This window comes from Spermophilus citellus, assembly GCF_964194105.1.
Source record: "Spermophilus citellus genome assembly, chromosome: 4".
Classification (NCBI taxonomy): Eukaryota; Metazoa; Chordata; class Mammalia; order Rodentia; family Sciuridae; genus Spermophilus; species Spermophilus citellus.
The window spans coordinates 109943507-109962618 of record NC_138185.1 but is presented as its reverse complement, the minus strand read 5'-3'; the positions used below and the strand labels follow the sequence as shown (position 1 = coordinate 109962618).

The following is a 19112-nucleotide window of genomic DNA, read 5'->3' as shown; positions in this document are numbered from 1 at the left end:
TGAGAACGGCATTCATTAGCCCAATGTCTCCCTCTACAGTATCATGGGCAAATACCCAGTATTCTACTCCTTTGATACCTAGTTTTGTTAAACCCTCCTCCTATGGGGCAATTCCTTTTAAAATGTCCTGTTTGTTGACAGTTGTAGCATGTTCTTGGCCTGGCATATAAAGCCTGTTTTACTGCAGCTGCCACAATTTGCCCTTGTTCATTAATGTCTCTGGCATCTAAAGCCTGTTTTACTGCAGCTGCCATGACTTGCTCTTGTTCATTAATGTCTCTGGCATCTAAAGCCTGTTTTACTGCAGCTGCCATGACTTGCTCTTGTTCATTAATGTCTCTACATAATTTAATATATGTGTTTAAATCTTCCTGTTTCCATGGTCTAATGATATCTCTGCACCAACGATTCGCTTGGTCATAAGCCAGTTGTTTTATTAATGGCATTGCTTGTTCTGTATTCCCCAAAATTCTGGTAGCTGTTTGAATAAGCCTATCTACAAATTCAGCGTAAGGTTCATTAGCTCCTTGTATTACCTTAGATAATTGACCTTGTAAACCTCCATGTCCTTGTAAAGTCTTCCATGCCCTAATCGCCTCTGCAGCAATTTGTGAGTATACGCCAGGATCATATGCAATTTGTTGCTGCTGATCCTCATAAGGTCCCTTTCCTAACAACATATCTAGATTTCTCTGAGGATAACCAGCTGCTGCATTTCGCTTAGCCGTCTCCTTGCAAAATTCCTCATTGGCAACCTTCCATAACAGGTATTGACCTCCATTTAGCACAGCTTTACACATATTAGCCCAATCTGCTGGCATCATGTTCAAGTTGTTAATGGATTTGACCAAGCTTACAGTGAAGGGTGCTTGAGGACCATAGGTTGTTACAGCCTCTTTTAGCTCCTTCACTGTTTTGAAATTTAAACCCTGGTAAATTCGCTGCCCTCCTACCTCAAATACAGGGCATGTTAATACTTGAGATCCTGTCTCAGGATCCCAACTATCAACTGTGGGGGTTGGGGGCCTCCCAGCATATTGAGGTGGCCTTGTTAGTTGGACATTTACATCCTCTGGTGATAGAAAGGTGTTAGTAGCAGTCTCCTGTAGAGGTGGCGCTGTTGGTTGGACCCTTACACCCTCTAGTGATAGAAAGGTGTTAGTAGCAGTCTCCTTTTGTAACTTTCCCCCTGATGGCTTTTTCTGCTCTAAACTTCCTTCCTCTGTCTGACTAGTTTGAGAGACCTTCTCTTTTACTTGAATCTTTTTCTCTGTCTGACTAGTTTGAGAGACCTTCTCTTTTACTTGAATCTTTTCCTCTGTCTGACTAGCTCGAGAGACCTTCTCTTTTACTTGAATCTTTTCCTCTGTCTGACTAGCTTGAGAGACCTTCTCTTTTACTTGAATCAATATGTCTTCTCCTTCCTCTACCATTGTCTGAACTGAAGGCTTTGGACTAAGCAAACAAGATATGAACGTCCATAATGGCAACGTGCCAATTGGCAGAGTCCCTGGGCTTTTCTTTTCTATTCTTTTTAAATCTTCACCATGATGGTTCCATTGTGAGATATTTAACAACTCCTCCTTAAAAAGCCATGGGCTACATTTTTGTATTGTATCAATGTATGCCCTGACTGCTCTTGATTTTACTGGGGTGCCTCCTTCCTCTAACAATTTACTTAACACTCTTTCAGTTTGTTTTTTACTAAGTTCTGATCCCATATTTCTACTATAATACAACCCAACAAGATAACACCAAACAAAACCGAGATAGAATGAAATAAAAATGGAACAACAAAAAATCATTATAGCCTTTCTCCCTATCTGTTCCTCAGATGTGAGTGGTTTTTCTTCCGTCTCACTCATCTCCAGGGACAGTCAACTTAAAACAAAAGTGAAGCAAAACAAAAGAGGAATCTTAAAATGGCTACCCATCCTGTCACCCTGCCCTCAGGGGTGAGCAGTTTACTTACCCTCAGTCGCTCCCCGTGCGAGCCACCAAATGCCGCAGTCTGGCTGGGCACAATTCAGGAGCCACTTGTCAAAAGAAACGAACTTTATTTTTAGAACCACAAACGCCAAACAAAACAGCTCCTCAGGAAAAAACCCTCAGAGCCCAACTGCCACCACCGGCTTCCCACAAGCCTCTCACCCACACAAGCCTCACCACCTCCCACAATCCTCCTGCTCTTGAGGCCGATTGGCTGGGTCGCGTGGGCAGAGCCAAAGAAGTCCCCCAATGAGCAGCTCCGTGGTCTGAAAGGGCAGGGAAACAGCCCAATGAACATCACCGCAGAGGAGCCAATCAGCTAGATGTTGCTGGGGCCGCTGTGAGCCAATCATCAGCTTTGCAGTCTGAAGGGTGGGGAAACAGCCCAATGAACATCACCGCAGAGGAGCCAATCAGCTAGATGTTGCTGGGGCCGCTGTGAACCAATCATCAGCCGGCAGCTGGAAGTTTGCTGGCAGCTGGAAGTTTGCTGGGGCCCCTTTGGCTGTGGCTCTCAACAGGAATCAATTTTTGTTGTATGGTGTGAGGTAGAAATCCAACTTTCTTTTTCCAAATAGATAGTTGTCACAACTCCATTTATTAAATTTCTCCTACTAATTTGAAATGCCATCTCTACCACATATTAAATCAAAATATAATTAGATACACTAGTGGACTGTTAGAGTATGCTCATTTTATTTGTCTCCTCTGTTTTAGTACCATATTGTTTGCATTATTATAGTTTTGTAATATGTCTTATTCTTTTGTAGATCAATTCTCTGACCCCTCTTTAATTCTCTATCCAAATATTTTTTCTTTTTTAAAACTTTTTTGTTGTTGTAGATGTACACAATACTTTTATTTTATTTGTTTATTTTCATATGGTGCTGAGGATAGAACCCAGTGCCTCACACATGCTAGGCAAGCTCTCTATCATTAAGTCACAACCCCAGCCCAATACTTCATTCTTTTCTGAAAACTTCTCAAAGATTTGTTTCTAAATATACTTTAAAATCATCTTATCAGAATCCATAAAGATTCCGTTGATATTTTGATTGGGATTGCAGTAAACATATGGATTAATTTGAAATGGGAAATAGCATGTCTCCTATCATGCATTCCTTAATAAAGTTTCTTCATCTAAACTTTGCATCTGTTTTATTAGGTTTGCTCCTATGGATTTTATAGTTTTTGCTTAACATGGTATACGACATCTTAATTTCCACTATATTTTCAATTAGTCATGTGGGTGTATGTGAAATCAGTTTCTTTTATATATTTATTTTCTATCTGAATGCTCTTCTAGGCTCTTTTAATACTTTTAGATTTTTAGTTGTTTGACTAAGAGATTTTAAGTGGCCAATCATGACATCTATAAATAATAGTATCGTTATCTTTCTCATTATTCTGCTTCTACTTTCTTTCTTGCCTTGTTGCACTTAGAAACTAAGATTCAAAACATCTTTGTAATAATTACCATAATTGACTTCCTTATCTGGTTTCTGACATTGAGAATGCTTCTAACAGATGTTTGCTTAGGTCTCTGATGGATGCCTTTATCAAAGCAAGGAATTTCCTTTCTATTACTAGTTTTTTACATATTTTTATTGAAAGCTTTTGTTTTCTCCTGAATATCTGATGATTGATCTTGAGTTGTCAGTTGATATGTATGAAATTAATGAAAGTTGCTTAGTATCAATACACTGAGTTTCCTCCACAGGTCCCTTCATCTGTTTTTGCAACAGGCCTTTCCTCCAAATGGAGCAGGCTGTGGCAGGTTTCCTCCCAGTGTGCATAGGCAAGGGGCAGACAGGTAAGTAGACGCAAAGCCACCATCTCTTAAAGAGATGTGAGGACTCAATAAGATAACACAAATTGGCCTAGCATGTGGTGGCTAAATAGAAGACAGCCCTTCTGCTATCCTAGTGCGAGAAGCATCCAGGATTATGGCAGCTCAGGTGTAAAAGAGTACACCTTTCTTCTCAGACATAAAAGCCACCTGATTCAACTTCATTGCTCTAGTTGAGCATCCTGGTGGCTTCTGCACTCTGTGTCTGTCTAGGAGGAGTTTCTTCTTCCCACAGAACAAAAAGGAAACAAAAGTAGTTGCTTGTTTGGTGTCTCTCTTGGGCTGACCTTGTTTCAATCAGAAAATGCTCCTCTGGAGTATAACTGTATGGCGATGTGTTTTCCCTTTCACTTCAGACTGCAGCAGTGCTTTGAGAGGCATTTCTCTGCTCTTGCATCTATCTGCCTCCAGTTCTTGGCCTTTGAAATTGACCTTTGCAGAACTGCCATCAACAGATGGGTTTCTCTTTTGAACAAGTTCCTTAACCTTCCTGAGACTCAGTAACCTCATAGGTATGATCAGAAAACAATTATAATTTCATAGAACTTTAATCATGTAAACACATAGCCTCTCGTAACTGATAGTACCCCTATCTCCATAGACCCTGGCTTCCTATTGGAATCACAGGAGGTATGATATTTGAGGCATGTTTGAAATATATCAATGCCTGTGTGTCACCTGCATATTCATTTGGTGTGGGGCACAGCCTGGGTGTCAGGACGGTTTAATCTCTCAGGTCATTCCAATATTCTTTCAGAGTCGAAGACCATTTCCTTATGTCACTGGGTCTCATCTGGGGGTTATTTTGCACCCTCCATTACATTGAGTAATGGCTGGAGGCAATTTTGATTTTTCTAACTGGGGAACAGCAGGTGCTACTGGCATCTAGGGGATAGAGGCCAGGAGTGCTGCTAAACATCCTGCAATGCACAGGACAGCCCCAAACATCAATAGTGCTGAGTCAAGAAACCCTGGCCTATGTGGTCATCTAAGATCACTTTTGGTGCTGAAGCCTTATGGGTACTTATTTCAGAATGGGGTTTAAAAATGATAATAAAACACAAATGTTGTGAATATAGTTTGTATATACTCAAGAGACATGAAAAATTGTGCTCTATATGTGTAATATGAATTGTAATGCATTCTGCTGTCATATATAACAAATTAGAATTTAAAATTATAATAAATATCTAAGGTGCTGTTGGAATGATTAGTTATCTACCATTAAGTTTGTATCCATCCAGTCATTCTGAATTCTTATTTTCCAATCCAAGATCCCTCTTTCAGTTTACTTTCAAGATTTCACTCAATGGATTGGCTGGGACTTCTAGGTTTCTATCTCTCAGCAGCTGGGAAACAGCCCCAGCAACAGAAGCTCCAGCCTCAAATGTTTTCCATAGCCTGCCCTTCTGGCATTTGGAGTCTTTCTTGCTTTCTTAATACATGGCAGAAGAATAAAAGGAAAAAAGGAAAAGCAAAGAAAGTTTTTCTTTAAACTTATAAGACTTTGATCCTATCCCCAGTTTGGCACTTACCATATTTTATTGCACCTTATCTGTTTATAAGTTTGTGCTCTTCCCAGTGAGGCTGAGCACTCTTTGAAGACAAGCAGACCAGCTTTGGACATCCCTTCTCTCAAGGACCCACCATAAGCTAGGAAATGTACTGAGTATTGAGGATTTGGAGATAAAGGCAGTGCTGGATCTCCTGAGGCCCATGTGGGCTGTGTGGCCCATCTGCAGGGTCTCTGCTAGGACACCCTCAGCCCACTGTGGTCCTGAAACCCCATGCATATTATTTTGCACTACACTGTTGGAATCCTGGTTCCACTGCCTCATTTAGTCCTAACAACATTTATACAAGGTGGGAAACAGTGCTGACACTTTTGTGTCTTTTAGGTGAGGACATCAAGCCAACATGACTGAGGGACCTGTGTATAAGCAATGGTTTGTGGATACTGGAGTCCGAACTTCACCAAGTGCAGGCCTTGCTCAAGACCTACATTCTACATCTGTTACCATGGCCTTTAGCAAGGAAAATGAAGCCAGGTGTCCTTGTTCTCCTCCTCCATCTTAGAAGAAAGACATGCCCTGATGGGCTCCTGACAGTCTTCTTGCCTCTGCACCCAGCTCCTTCCCTCCCCTCACCATTCCCTCACACTTGATTGAAACCATGGGTCCCACCTTTGGGGCTGACCCACCATAGTTATGTCCTGGTCACCAGACTTTCACTTTCTCAACAGACTTCTTCTAGAACTGCTTCTAAAAGAACATCCAGCTCTTAAAAAGAATAGAACATTTTGGAGAAATGAAAGAAATCCTGTGTTTTTACTTTTTCTATTGCATAAAATATATATAAACATAAAATTAACCATTTTAATTATTTTATATGCTAATTCAGTGGCATTAGGTACCTTCTCAATGTTATGCAAATATCAACACTATCCATTTCCAGACCTTCTATGTCATCCCAAAAGCTGTACCCAGTAAGTAATGACTCCCCATTCCTCCCTCCTCCAAGCCCTGAAACAGCCTCTGTTCTGCTGTTCCATGAGTGTGCCTATTCTAGGAACCTCATGCAGGTGGAATCACATACTGGTCCTTTGATTTCTGGCTTACTTTACACAGCATAATGTTTTCAAGATGCAGCCACATTGTGACATATATCAGAATTGTATTCTTTTTATGTACACACCACATTTTGTTTATCTGTTCGTCTGTTGATGGGACACTTGGGCTCTTTCTCTCTTTTGGCTTCTGTGAATAATGGTGTTATGAACTTTGGTGTCCAACTCCTATTTGAATCCACTGCTTTCAGTTCTCTGGGGCATATACCTAGAAGTAGACTTTCCGGGCCACATGTTAATTCTATATTTAACTTCTTGAGGAGCATCCAAACTTTTTTCCCCAGTTGAATGATGGATGCACCATTTTACCTCCCCCTAGAATTCCACTTTCTCTGCATCCTCCTCAGCACTTCAGATGGGTTCTTGAAAGATTATTTAATCAGGTGACATGGCAAGCGCTAGGGCTCTGCTTTCAGAATCCACGAAAAGATAACTGAGATAGGCTTTTTTTTTTTTTTATTGTGGAAGAAACGATTTATAGTAGAGGGGATGGAGAGAGAGAAGGGGAGGGGAGGGGAGGGGAGGGGAGGGGAGGGGAGGGGAGAGGGGACAGTGGAGAATGGGATAGACAGCAGAATACATCAGTCACTAGAAAGGCAATTTGTAAATCAATGAGATAGGCTTTTTTTTTTATTGGATGTTCACAACTTTACAAAGCTCATGACAAATCATATTTCATAAATTAGAATCAGTTGGGTTATGAACTCATAGGCTTTTTGACCCTCCTGATTACCTGCCACGGGTCATGGCAGCCTCAGAAGACAAGGAAAACTGCAAACAACTCAAAGGGATGGTCTGACTTTGGGATGTTCCTCATCAACACTGGCAGACAAGAAAGGTGATCTTGAGAATTTGTTTTTAATTTGGACTCATCTCTGGCCTTTCCTTCAGCACAAGCTTTTATGATTCCTATCCAAAACCCAGGCTTTGCAAAACAAAGAGCCCATGCCAAAGAGCCCATGCCCTCTTGCTGTGATTTGGAAAGATGTTATTGTTTGTTTTAGCACTCCTGGACTTAATTTTGCATTACATACTTTCCACCTGGTGTCTGACAGTGCACTTCCCTTTGATTTAGGAGAGCTCTGATGTCCTTACATCTGTTTACAGGGGCTTTCTTTTTCCTTCCACAGTCGCTCTGCCTTGAAAAGCTCTCAGATATACTGGAACAAAGTGAAATCAACTCCCCCACCCCCTCCTGTTCATTGTCACTTCAATGAACAGAAGGGGGTGGAGGAGTTCTGCTTTTTAGTTAGCACCTAGCTCCCCTGGAAGTATAAGACTGCATTTGCCTGTTTGTGCTTGTGTTTGCATTTATTTTGTGGGGAAATGTTAAGCTGTAGGGTTTTATTTATTTTGTTTTGTTTTTTGCTTTCATTTGTATTGTCTGTCTCAGAAATATGCAAAATGCCTACACCTGCTTTTCTACACCTAATGGGACACTTTCCTCAAATATAGGAAATAGTCCATTGAGTGGGCTGACTCTTGGATTTTTATGGAAGTGATTTGACACTTCCATCCTTACAGAAAAAGTAACACTGTCTCCCAGCCCGCTGCAGGCAGCAGCACCTTCAGAGAGCATTGCATCTGCAGGGCTCTGATCACCCCCAGGGCTCCTACCTGGCTTAGGATAATAGCTCAGAACACATGATATATGAGTCCAGTGCTGTCTCTAAATCCATCCATTCCCTCACCTGCTTGGAGCATTTAAGCCTTCCCTGTCTGACTCAAAGTCTGGCTTTCTGCAAAGAGTTAAATCATTGATCTCTGACATTAGGGAATTAATACACATTAAGCCATAAGAAGAGATATCTAAGGTTTAAACGACATTGAGTAACTACATTTGACTACATGAAAGAGAAGAAACACCTGAGGAAAACAGTAGTCTCAAGGATGTCTTTGTGCAGCGGAGACAGCCCACCTGCCTCTCCAAGGCCACTGCTCTCACCTGACCCTCCCTCACCCTCTTGGACTTAATTTTGCATTACATACTTTCCACCTGGTGTCTGACAGTGCACTTCCCTCAGAAGTGGGCGCTCAACGATCTGCCTTCAGAGCCCGTTCCCTCCCTTCCCCAGGTCTTGCTTTCCCATAGGAAGTGAGCACACTTCTCCCTTCTTCTCTTGAGCAGAACTCTTAATGGGATTCTGCCTTTATAGCTCTTCTCCCACTGTTTTAGCAACAACAGCTCTAAGAATAATTTTTGGAATCTCCTCATTATACTCTCCCCTTTCTCTAAACCAGACTCTATTCTTTGAATAGAAATCATGTAAGTGTCAGAACAGGAAAGATCCACTCCATCTCTCTGAACTGAGTGAATATTCATGTCCTTCCTGGGAAAATATTTTTCACATAGCTGTACCCATTCAATTCCCTTGTGGTCTTGCCATCATACCTGTATTTTTTTTTATGCTTTGGGGACAAAATTTTCCTCCTTGATCATCTTTTTATCTTTTCATTTATTATCTAGTTTTTATGTAATCTGAGTTGGGAACTGATTTGCTTTCTTTAAGTATAACATTGCTCTTTTATTGACATTTATGCAACAGAATTAAACATTTCAATAGACATTTATAAGCACCTACTCTGTGCAATGTATTGCAGAGAGCTGAAGTTGAACAGTACAAGGTCCCTGCCCTGCAAAGTATTTACAGTCCATCTGGGCATCTTCCGATAACATTGGGAAGAGACTCGACCCAACACTAGGCAAGTCAGAAAATGGAGAAATTACTTCTAACAGGGTAATCTGAGAACCCACAAAGGTGAGGTGGCAAACTGGGCTCTCAGGAGGTGACAACCTGTTTCTCCAAAGGCCATATAGTAGATACATTGGGTTATTTAGTTCTGTTGCACTACTCTGCTGTGTAATGAGAATGCAGCCATAGATAACATGTGGATGCCTGGGCATGGCCATGTTCCAATAACTCAATGTCTAAGAAAGGCCGATGCCCATTGGCCTTCATGCTATAGTGTCAACTCCCCTTTTAGAGGATAGGCCAGCTTTTATAAGAAAGAAGTAGGAGAAAAAGCATTTCTGTCTAAAGCAGTGGCATGAGCCAAAGTAGAAGAGAAGGGGACGTGAGGCATGCTCTAGACCTGGTGTCTTATAAATGAAGTGAGGGTGGCCTTAGCATCTGAGGCTACAGGATGTGGCCAGATGCCAGACTGTGGAACATTTTTCATCCCAAAGTACATCCTTTGGATTAAATCTGATCAGTGGTCAGCCACTGAAGCCATGGGGCTGGAGGAGGCTTGTGATAGCTTTGTGCCTCTGCTACAAAGACAGTTTGGCAAGTACATGAAAAAATGCTCAACATCGCTAGCAGTCAGAGAAATGCAAATCAAAACCACCCTAAGATACCATCTCACTCCAGTAAGATTGGCAGCCATTAAAAAATCCAACAACAACAAGTGCTGGCGAGGATGTGGGGAAATGGGTACACTTGTTCATTGTTGGTGGGACTGCAAAATGGTGCAGCCAATTTGGAAAGCAGTATGGAGATTTCTTGGAAAGTTGGGAATGGAACCACCATTTGACCCAGCTATTCCCCTCCTCGGTCTATTCCCTAAAGACCTAACAAGAGCATGCTACAGGGACACTGCTATATCGATGTTCATAGCAGCACAATTCACGATAGCAAGACTGTGGAACCAACCTAGAAGCCCTTCAATAGATGAATGGATTAAAAAAATGTGGCATTTATACACAATGGAGTATTACTCTGCAATAAGAAATGACAAAATCATAGAATTTGGAGGGAAATGGATGGCATTAGAGCAGATTATGCTAAGTGAAGCTAGCCAATCCTTAAAAAACAAATGTCAAATGTCTTCTTTGATATAAGGGGAGTAACCAAGGACAGGGTAGAGACGAAGAGCTGGAGGAAGATTAACATTAAACAGGGATGATAGGCGGGAGGGAAAGTGAGAGTTAAGGGAAATTGCATGGAACTGGAAGGTGAGCCTCAGGGTTATACACAATTACATATAAGAGGAAAGGAGGAGTAGGAGGAAAATCATATAAGTGGAAGAAACGATTTATAGTAGAGGGGGTGGAGAGAGAGTAGGGGAGGGGAGGGGAGGGGAGGGGTGAGGGGACAGTGGAGAATGGGATAGACAGCAGAATACATCAGTCACTAGAAAGGCAATTTGTAAATCAATGGAAATGTAACCGATGTGACACAACAATCTGTATACGGGGTAAAAATGGGAGTTCATAACCCACTTGAATCAATCTGTGAAATATGGTATGTTAAGAACTATGTAATGTTATGAACAACCAACAATAAAATAATTAAAAAAAAAAAAAAAAAAAAAAGACAGTTTGGGGCAGTACTAGGGAAGGTGGGGAAGGGCCAGTAACTGCTATAGAAATGCCAGGTCCATACCAAGAATCTGCATTAGGCAAGGTAACGAGTAAGCCAAAATACAGGTGTTATCAGTGAGCTTAAGTGATTCCAAATAATAATCTCAACCTTCATTCAAAACAGACTTTGTGCACATGTATTTTTAATCAGGAAACATGGGTTAAGCATCTTTTTACAGAAGAATGTAAAACACCAAGTGGAATAATGAACTGCTCTTGGCATCTTGAGATGATCTGGAACAATTAAGAAAAGGAGAGACAGATGATCAACTTCAGGAGTTGGGAGCTTAAGCAATCAATGCTACTTAAAAAGAGAGTCATGAGAGCGGGATAATAAACAAAGGGAAATCCACACTGCACTTGAGAAAAGCTAAACCCTTTCCTTGTTTCTGAAGCAGCACTTTGGAAACCTGGCCCAGTCCTTCCTTCCTTGTTGGTAAGTTCTGGGGCCACCAGAGCTAATGGGGTCCAGACCTTCACCCCAGGAAAGATCTGATCCTGAGAACAGTTCTCAGCAGGCAGCACAGAACCCATTCTCACCTGCATCGATGCTGTAACTTGCATTCCTCTGTTTTAAACTATGCAGAACAAATCACATATTGGCTAAGTTTCTAGAATTGCTATAAGAAAACTAATATTAACCCTGAAAATCATTTTTAATTAGTATAGTCTAAATTAGTTCATCAAAAGAAAAGGATCTAATCAACTGACTTGAGATTTCTTCCAAATGGATACCCCATAGTGTCCTTAGCCTCTCCTGACTGGACTCTATTCTGAGCACTGGGAATAGCACAGAGTACTGGGCATGGCTAAGACAAATGTGGAATTTTAAGAAAAACTAGTGGTTATCAGTATCACTGGCAAAAGGGTCTAAAGTACAAAGTCTCAAAATTTCAATACTAGTAGGCTCATGCTGGTTAAGAGTTCTATGCTCAGCATGCATGTCTGTCTCCATGGCCTTTAGTCAAGTTACTTCACCTGCATTTATCATTTTATCTGTAAAATGAATTGGCAATAATAATCATTTCATAGTGTTGTCAGGAAGACTAAATAAGAAAAATGGTAAAACACATAGGATAGTGACTGGAAAAAATACTTATTCAATGAGTATCAGATGTTATTATTATAATTTTTATTGTTGCTATTATACAAACTAGTCCAGGATAATATGACTGTTGATCCAAATATTTGTGCTTTGAGATTTTGTCTAGACAATAAATACCTTTCAAAAACAAAAGACTTTTTTTTCCCCAAAAACCATATCAGGCCAATAGTGCAATCAAAGTTTTATGGCACATGCATTTATGATTGACGATGAACTAGATCAGAGCTATTTGGATTGTACCCAGTAAGTCTGGCATCCCCCAATGCAGTTCTTGGCTCAAGGTGGTACCACAATTTTTGTAGGTGCAGTCAGTGGTTGATCAAAGCACGCATTGAAGGTCTGGGTGAGGAATGAGGGCTTCAGATGTTCTACTTTCAACACAAATACTGACTTTCTTTTCTGTAATGAGTTGGTCTTTATAATGTTCAGCTGCACCTAGGAAACCCAGAGAACAACGGAATTTCTGCTGTGAGCATGTGGAAGTCATGGGTATGGACCCTCAGTGCTACTCAGCAAGGGGACTCCTTGGGACCCCTGTAGTCCAGACCCCTTCTGGTAAAAACATGGTTCAGTTCAAGGTCTTTATGGACCTACCTAATTTCTTGAGTAACAATAAATTAATTAAGCTTTTTACTACAGAATTTTATTCCCTCTCTCAAAGCACAAGTGAAAAAGAAACACCTGTTTAGTGCCAAAAGCCTTACCTCTGGACAGAGTCATCAGCCAGTTCCTTGGAGAACCCCCATCTTCTGTTTGTTAACACCATGATCAGTTTTAGAAACCTTAAATGAATGGAATAATACAATATGAACTATTTTGTATCTAGCGTTTTCTTTTTCTTTTGGCAGAGTGGGGGACTCAACATTTTTAACATCTACCTTGAAGTATAGAATAAATGAGGATGTAGATTCCCCCCCCCCCATTATTCAGTCAGTTTTCTAAACAGTTTGTTGAATAATTCATTTGTTTAACACTGGAATGTTTACAATGTGCTAAGTCCTCATACTTAGCCTAGGTCTGTTTCATGGCTATTTGTTCTGTTCTGTTTATCTGCCAAATAATCTCTGTACCACACTGAATATTTTAACTATTGTAGCTGTGAAATGTGTTTAAATATGTTACATGCAAATCTCCCTCTTCTCTTTTTCCATATTTTTATTGGTGCATTATGATACTTGTATATAATGGTGGACTTTGTTGTTACATTTTCATACACCTTTCATACACCATATAGCAATATAATTTGGTCATTATCATTCCTGAGTATTTCCCCCTTCCCTTCCCTCCTCCTTCTGTCCTATTGGTGTTTTCATGTGATTGCATGATATTCAGTAAACATGAATTGAGCACTTACTGTATGCTGGACTCTGTTCTAAGCACTGGGAATAGTGTAGAGTACAAAGACACCCCTGGGTTCTTCTTCTAGTCGGAGAGAGAAAAGGACCAAAAAATCATGTCAGATGGCAAGGAAATTAGACCAGGAAAGAAGAGAAGGAGCAACTGACTGGAGGAGGGGGAGCTATTTGACTTAGGTGGTCTGTCTCTCAAAGGAACTGATGCTTGAATTTGAACCTGTGTCATACCAAGAATGCATTAGCTCTATAACCAACTTGGAAGGAAGAGATGGAATTAAAACATTCAGTCTAAGAACACAGCATTATTTCCATGCATTCTAATAGTTTATATCTGTCCATAAGGCTTGGACCTTACCCATCAAGCATTTCTTGTGAAGATTGGTCTTTGGTACTTTAATTGTATTTTGTGGTGTTGTGATGATAATGAAAGGAAAGGAAATCTGGTTGTCTTTTATCTTCAAAGTTATTCTCAATATGTTAAAAAAAAAAGCCATAGCTTGCTTACATTTATCTGTCTCTAGACCCTTTGTTGAACTTTTATAAATTGTGAATATTTTGAATTGATTCTCATGGTTTTCTAATAATTATATCATATAGAAATAATAACATTGTCTCTTTCTTCCCAATAATCATACCTCTGATTTCTTTTTTATGATAGAGTTACCAAAACTTCAAAACAGTGATTAGTAGGTAACAGCAGACATCCCTAATCTGTCTTTGATTTTAATGTGAATGCCTCTGTTTTTGACTATCAAGAAAGATAGATGTTTGCTCGATAAATATTTTAAATGAATGTATGACTCCATGCTTAGTATCAGGTTGAAAAAGTCTGTTTCTAATTTTGTAAATGTTTATTTTTTTTTACCAGGATGAGTTTTAGATACCATTTTGGCATCTATTTAAATTATTTTCCTAACAGTTTCCTATATTAAATCATCCTGCATTCCTGAAATATACTCTGCTTGATCTTGCTTGGTGATTTTTTTTAAAACATTCTCTTGAATCTAGTTTCCTAGTACCTTCCTTAGAATTTTTAAAATCTACATTCATGAGACTTAGCCTCTAGCTTTCATTTTGTGCTGCCTAAGGAATAGGTCAGGATAGACTTCCAATTTTTATATGTTCTGGAAAGATTTACATAATATACTATTTCTTTAGATTTTTGATGGAATTCAGAAAAGAAGAAAATATCTGGCCCTAGAATCTTTTTGGAAGAAATTACTTATTGAAACTTTTAAAAAATCATTCTATGTCTGTTAGTCTATCATGTTTTCTTGATCATCTCCAGTTAGTTTGGTAATTTTTTAAATCTATCTTTTTCAAGGAGACTTTCCAATGTGGTAGTGTAGAATTACATATAGAATTCACTTATAATTAAAGTGTCCTTGATGTTGTCTCTATTTTAGTGCTAATATTGTTTATTTGGGTTTATTGGGTTTTTTCTTTATTAAATATTTTATTTTGGAGAACAGTTCTTGGGTTTTAATAAATATTTTTCTTTTTTGAATTCATAAAATCCTGTTTTAAGATTTTTATTTTGGTTTTCTTTTTTCCTCTTTCTTCCCTCCTTCCTTCCTTCTTTTCTTTCTTTCTTTCTTTTTAAGAAATAAGAGTATTTAAAGCTTTGGGCATATCTCATAAACTTGGTATGTAGCAGTTTTATTTTCGCTATATTCTCAGTCATTGATTCTCAAATGTTTTCAGCTCAGGATCCCCTAACACTCTGGGAAATCTTATCCAAGACCCCAAAAAGCTTTGGTTTATATGGTTTATATTTATTGATATTGATAATATCTAAAGTTTAGACAATTTTGAAAATTATTAACTTTTTACAATATAACAATAATAAATTCATTATATCACATCAATTTTTGGAAAGTATTTACCAAAGCAAAAAAAAATTGAAAAAAGAGTGGCCTCCTTTAATAATTTTCCAAATATCTTCTAATGTAGAAGATATCTGGATTCTCAGATCTACTTCTGCATTCAATCTATTGTGATATGTTGTCTTGGCTACAGTGTCCGAAGAAAATCTGGTTGCACGTATATAATTGGAAAATATTAACATAGTTTAGCAGTTTTTTCAGACAATTGTGGATCTTTTCCTTTGATCCTATACCAAACTAGAAAAATGGTAGTTTCTTAAATGTTAGTTGTAATGTGGAGTCTGAAACTGTAACAACAATTTTGTTGTGTTCTTTACATTCAGGACAGAAGGGGAGGGAAAAGGGCATTATTATGAAAATAGGTGTGAGCTCACAGACCCCCTGGAAGGGTCTGAGAGACCATATTTCAAGAAACATTGTTCTAACTAAATAGAAGTATGCATGATTTTTTTGAAAACTTTTTACTTTCAAATAATGTTAAGTTTAAAGAAGAGTTGCAGAGATAGTATAGAGAGGTCCCATTGACCTACCCTTCACTCAGCTTCTTCTGATAGGAACTTTTATAAAAATTTTGGTAAAATAGACATAATATAAAATTTCCCATTTTCAACGTTTTAAATGCCCAGTTCCAGGGCAATAAGTACGTTCACATGGTGTGCTGCCATCCACCTACAGAACATTTTCCATCTTCTCGAACTAAAATGCCCATTATATATAAATTTTTACCTTGTAGCCCAAGTTATTTAAGGTATTTACTGATATTTACATGTTTAAAAGGTTATATTTGTGTAGTTAAGATCTGACTTTATTCCTTCCGAGAATGTGATCAGTACAATTGCAAGGACTGGGATCAGCAAGAAAAGTAGGAAAAAGTGTTCCACCTCTGTCTCCTGACAGTACTGCAGGGTTTATAGTAGACAAAATGGAGGCCACGTTTCTTCCACATGGGAGCACCTTTGTGATGAGTTGGCCAGAGCACAATTCCTTCATCACCTCATCAGTTCATATTCCTGTTTAAACCATGAAATCAGAACACTGGGGATGTAGAGAGATATGGCATGGAATCTTACTGTTAGAGTCAGGAAAGAGGAAGAATCCCTGAAGCTGTGAAAGTGAAGTTGTTGTTGTTGGTGGTGGTGTTGGTGGTGGGTGGTGGTGATGGTGGTGTGGTGGCAGTTACAATGGTCTGGGTGGTATAGTCTGTCGTTTCAACCTCTGGGAGGAGAAGGAACCACAATAGCATAAGGTGAAGATTTCTAGGCATGCTGCTCAAGATTTTTCCTGTCAAGGGCCAGATATAGCTCCATGGGCCATATGGTCTCTGTCACAACTACTCAACTTTCCAGCTGTAATGCAAAATCAGTGACTGGAGTCCAGTCCAACCATTGACAAAAGCAGTCAGCAGGCCCCATGTGGCCCACGGGTGATAGTTTGCCATCCCCTGCCCTAAATGAAGGCCTGGTGTCTCCAAAAACTGGCTAAGAGTTATGGATAAGTCAGAGTTACTCTTTACTAGTTGGATAGTCACTCTTTACTAGTTGACCATCTTAACAGGGAATTTCATAGCAGCAGATGAGGAGTAACCAGGACAATGACAGTCATATATCCTATCTGTTAGCAAGTACCAAAGCTCTGTCTCTCTCCTCTTCCAACATTTAGATAGAAAAAAATTTCAGTCAAATCTGAGGCGTAAAGCTAAATGGAGACTCTTAACCTTTAAAGAATTAAAACTAAACTACCACCTTCTTATTAAGTGTTTACCTTCTTCATTTGCTTAAGCTGAAGGACTATTTAGTCCACTTCTTAACATTCTGCTGTTTAAAATAGGAATTTTATTTTATATGAATAAGTTGTGCTAATTCTGCTTTAATTTTTTTAAAAGTTGTGAATTCATGGCTATTTGGTCCAGAAGACCATAAGCAGGACCATCATTGCTTCCTCCTTTGTATTTTTAGGAAACAGGCATGAGAGAAAATGAATCACTACTTAAGAAACTGAACTCAAAAATTAACCTTAAAAATACCATCTCAGAAATTCATTTGTATCAACCATTAGTCAGTCAAAAATATTTGAGGACGGTTCAGTGGGAGATTGCTTGCTTTGCACAGGTGAGGCGCTGAGTTCGATCCTCAGTACCACATAAAAATAAATAAATGAATAAGATATTGTGTTCATGTGTAACTAAAAATTTTTTTTTAAATATTTGAGGGCAAATATTTGCAAATTACAAATGCAGATGATACCTATTCTTTCACTCACTTGTTCAATCATTCATTGGACATTTGTTAAGAGTCTGTTATGAGCCAGTCAGTTTTAGGTCACAGTTGTGTGTTTATTATAGTTTCCTGTGAAAGTTTGTTTTTCTCACATATGAGCAAAACAAACAACTACATAACAACTGCTTCTACTTCCCTTTTTAAAAATTTTTTAATTTTAGGTGGACACAATATATTTTATTTTTATGTGATGCTGATGATCGAACCCAGTGCCTCATGCATGCTAGGCAAGCACTCCACCACTGAGCCACAGCCACAGCCCCCTCTACTTCCCTTTTGATTAAAAAAAAACAACAACAACAGTAAGCACAAATTTGCATTTTCCCATTTCTTCATTATTCTCCACAGTTCCCAACTGGATGTCTCTCATGCAGTAAAGATTTAGTGCATGGCTTTGACTTACTGACTGATAGAACTGGGTTCTAAAGGCTTCCTATCTAAAGCCCCATACAAAATTCTTCCCTTAATTTTTCCTGTAGTTCCCACAGGTTGCAAAGAACATTTTCCTTTCTGCCTTTAAGGACTTGTATGGAATTAGTCATCACTGGGACCCAGACTTCACCCTAAAGAGGGGCGCATTTACATGCTTGCATGAAGTAATCCTGAAGTAATATTCTGAATTGTGTCTTAATTTTTAAAGAGACTCCATATTGCAGTTGATTCATAAAACTGAAAAGTAAAATGCTAATGTGTAAAACCATGATTCCAGGTAGTAAAATCTTTTCCCAGATTTGTATAATCAGTTCCAGCCCAGATGACAAGCTTATTAGCAGAAATAATGAAGGGAAGAAAAGGGAAATTAAAACTGCCATAATTAAAAATAACACTCTTCTATTAAGTTACCTGTTTAATAACCTTAGGTGGATTTTTTTTTCTTATGAGATGCCTGTAATTTTTTAAAACCTACTCTTAAGAGCAAAATGTTAACATATTGGAATAATCACCTCCTGCCAGGGTTTTTTTTTTTTTTAATCATTCACTTTGACATTTCCATTTGCTGTTGTGACAGATGTTTCAGAACCACATGCTTGTGGTCCTTCCCTAGAGCAAGGCCATTTACCAGCCTCCTCTCCATCTTGGCCCTTCAGATGAAGCACACAAAGGTATTTTGTCCATATTTGAGTTTTAGGATCTTTGCAAGGATCCTACACTCTGACACTGTGCCTACAAGGACCTGCAGAACTCTTCAGTTTATTTCCTCCCCAATGAGATTATGATAGATAAATTGTTTGTCTAAAATCTGAAAGAAAGTAAGAATCCTACTGGAAGTTTCTACAAAGTATTTTTAACCTTCAAAAACTGTTTTTAAACTTCTTGATATCCCCAAGGAAATGTGCACAGTCAGTTCAAAGATAGATTACAGACCTGACATGGCCTGCTTTCTCTGGGTCTTCAGGATGCCTAGTAGCTCTGGCCTTCCAGAATTAGCATCCATGGGCAGTGGAGAGAGTCTCAGTTGTAGAGCCTCAAGTTGGTCTTTGAATTTTGTTTGCAGGACTCCAGCTGTGGTGAACTTGGTTCAATCACCTGCTCCATGCTTAGGGGGCAATCAGGAGTCCCTGAGTTCAAGTGTAGCTCTGACATCTGAGGGACTCTTAGGGAACCAGCTGGAGACAGGGGAATTGAGGGAGAGGCACCCCAGTGCTGCAGGGAAGGTTTGCTG

The 19112-nt window shown here is 39.2% G+C and overlaps 1 protein-coding gene and 1 pseudogene across 3 annotated transcripts in view; both read left to right on the top strand.

The window, feature by feature from the left end:
* The window catches only part of THSD4 (thrombospondin type 1 domain containing 4), a 630142-nt gene that overhangs the window by 514248 nt on the left and 96782 nt on the right, over positions 1-19112 (top strand). The window lies entirely within an intron of this gene.
* LOC308647339 (ferritin heavy chain-like) overlaps positions 5756-19112 on the top strand; it is a 31008-nt pseudogene continuing 17651 nt past the window's right edge. The window contains exon 1 of the transcript in view: positions 5756-5886. The product of the transcript in view is annotated as a ferritin heavy chain-like (transcript). The remainder of the gene's footprint in view (positions 5887-19112) is intronic.